The sequence below is a fragment of the Dama dama genome, chromosome 7 (genome assembly GCF_033118175.1).
Source record: "Dama dama isolate Ldn47 chromosome 7, ASM3311817v1, whole genome shotgun sequence".
Lineage (NCBI taxonomy): Eukaryota > Metazoa > Chordata > Mammalia > Artiodactyla > Cervidae > Dama > Dama dama.
The window spans coordinates 32,418,969-32,421,628 of record NC_083687.1 but is presented as its reverse complement, the minus strand read 5'-3'; the positions used below and the strand labels follow the sequence as shown (position 1 = coordinate 32,421,628).

At 50.7% G+C, this 2,660-nt stretch overlaps 1 pseudogene; it reads left to right on the top strand.

Annotated features, from left to right (window-relative positions):
- Positions 1–648: 648 nt before the first annotated feature.
- On the top strand, positions 649–2,059 carry LOC133059305 (BOLA class I histocompatibility antigen, alpha chain BL3-6-like; annotated as a pseudogene).
- The last annotated feature ends 601 nt before the right edge of the window (positions 2,060–2,660 follow it).

Below are 2,660 nucleotides of genomic sequence, written 5' to 3'. Positions count from 1 at the left end.
ATTAGGAGATAAAAAAGTAAATCATTAGAACAGGCAGACACCAAATCTCTACCTAAACCCCACCCTTGGAGCCACAGTATACAATCAGGAGGGAAGTCACCACTGCCAGTTTCTCCCTGAGAAACAAAGTGTTCCACGTCTGGGAACCTCACTTTGAAGACTTACACCTGAGACATGGGCCTCCAAAACATACCTCTGAAAGTCAATGAAGTTTGTGTCCATGAAATCCATGAGGCTATAATGAACTAAGTAACAGGCTCACCCAGACTCACTGTGCCTTTCTTTCCAGGGCACAGCACACAGACACAGATGGAAACCTACAGCTTGTCCCTGAAAGAAGCCTATTTCCTTATCTTTTAAAGCTAAGACTTCTAACACATATCTAGGGGTCAACTGCAATCCTCACCAATCACCTGAGAAGCCAACAAGTGCCATCATCGTGCTCTCCCTCTGTCCCACCCCAGGTCACCAGTGTCTCTGTGAAAAGAATTTGTGCACCTGTATGGCTGCCCAGGTGTTGTGGCTGCTGCCAGAGGGCACACTCCTTGATCACCTGGTTCAGTGGCTTGCTTTTCTGGGTCCAACAGGACAGTAGCGAAAAAGAAACAGCCTGTAACTGGCCACCTGCACCCACCCACCCAGGGCTCAATGTGGAGGGAACAGACAGAAACACCCATCTCCCAGTCTTCTCCTGAAAGAGGAATAATTGCATATTTGAAAAGTTATTGCCTCAGGTTCTGGTAGATTGCCTACGACGGCAACAATTACCTTGCTCTGAATGAGGACCTGAGCTTCTGGACCACAGCGGACGCCCCGGCTCAGATCTCCAGCCTCAAGTTTGAGCAGGGAGGTGCTGCGGGTCACAGTAGGAACGACCTGGAGGGGGACTGCGGAGAGTGGCTCCACAGACACCTGGAGAACGGGAAGGACATGCTGCTGCGCGCAGGTATGAGGGGCGCGGGGCCTCCCTGATCCCCTCTCGGGCTGGACCTGGCTTCCCATGAGGAGAAGAAAGTGAGGTCAATGTGGAAACAGCGCCCCAGTTCCTGTCAGCAGAGGGAGGAATCCACCCAGGTTTTCATATTCTGTACAAGAGAGTGACTCGCCAGTGGCCCCACTTCTCTGAAGGACAATTAAGGAATCCAGTCTCTTTGGGGAAGAAGCAGGAACCCGCCCTGAAATAACTGGTCAGCGCTGCCCCTTCACCCTGTGTGCCATCTTGTGAACCATGACTGTCTCTCAGGGCCAGTGCTCACCTGAGAACATGTTTGGAGGCCTGACTGCAGCTTTTCTGAGTCATTCGGCCTCCACCCAAGTCAGGACCATTACTCTTCATTCTCTCCCTTACATGGTGCCTCCTACCTTGGCTCTCACCCTAACTCCAGAACTTTCCAAGGACTCAGGAACTTGCCCAGACCTCTGAGTCCAGGCTGGTGTCTGGTGTTTGTGCTGCTTCTTTTCAAACGCACTGTCCTGTTTATTCTCAGGGTAGTCACAGGATGCTGCTTCGGGGACCCATGGAGGTAACACTAAATGGGAATTTTCTGATTCATCCTCCACAGACCCTCCAAAGACATATGTGACCCATCACCCCATCTCTGACCATGAGGTCCCCCTGAGGTGCTGGGCCCTGGGCTTCTACCCTGAGGAGATCTCACCGACCTGGCAGCATGACATGGAGGACCAGACCCAGGACATGGAGCTTGTAGAACCCGGGCCTTCAGGGAATGGAACCTTCCAGGAATGGGCGGCCCTAGTGGTCCCTTCTGGAAAGGAGCAAAGATACAGGTGCCATGTGCAGCACAAGGGGCTTCAGGAGACCCTCACGCTGAGATGGGGTAAGGAGGAGGCTGGGGTGGAGCTTCTTCTCAGATAAAGCTGGAGCCTTTCTGGACCCCTTCAGCAAGGTCAACTCAAACCTGAAGTCTGGGCCCCTTCTATTTCCTCTACAGTACCTCCTCAGCCCTCCATCCCCAACGTAAACATCATTGTTAGTCTGGTTCTACTCATGGTCGTTGGAGTTTTGGTAACTGGAGAGTTGCATTTTAAAGAAAGCTGAGCACTGAAGAATTGATGCTTTGGAGCTGTGGTGTTGGAGGATACTCTTAAGATTCCTTTGGCCTGCAAAGAGATCCAACCAGTCCAACAAAGGAAATCAGTCCTGAATATTCATTGGAAGATCTGATGCTGAAGCTGAAACTCCAATACTTTGGCCACCTGATGCAAAGAACTGACTCATTGAAAAGACCCTGATGCTGGGAAAGATTGAAGGCAGGAGGAGAAGAGGACGACAGAGGATGAGATGGTTGGATGGCATCACTGACTCAATGGACATGAATTTGAGTAAACTTCAGGAGATGGCAATGGACAAGAGGCCTGACGTGCTGCAGTCCCTGGGGTCGCAAAGAGTTGGACACGACTCAGCAACTGAACTGAACTGAGCCAAATCTTTGATATTTGTTGTCTCAGGGCTTGTTGGGGAAAGGATTTTCTAATACCCTTTCTGAAAGCCTATTAACAACGTCCACATCTTATAATTCCCTGAATCTCCTGGAGAATTGTCTGTCAGGTACATTATCCCCAGGGTTGATACTGGGAACCCCACATGGGGATAAGTAACTATTACTGGAGTTGAGGGAGACTGGGTTCCCAGAGGCTAC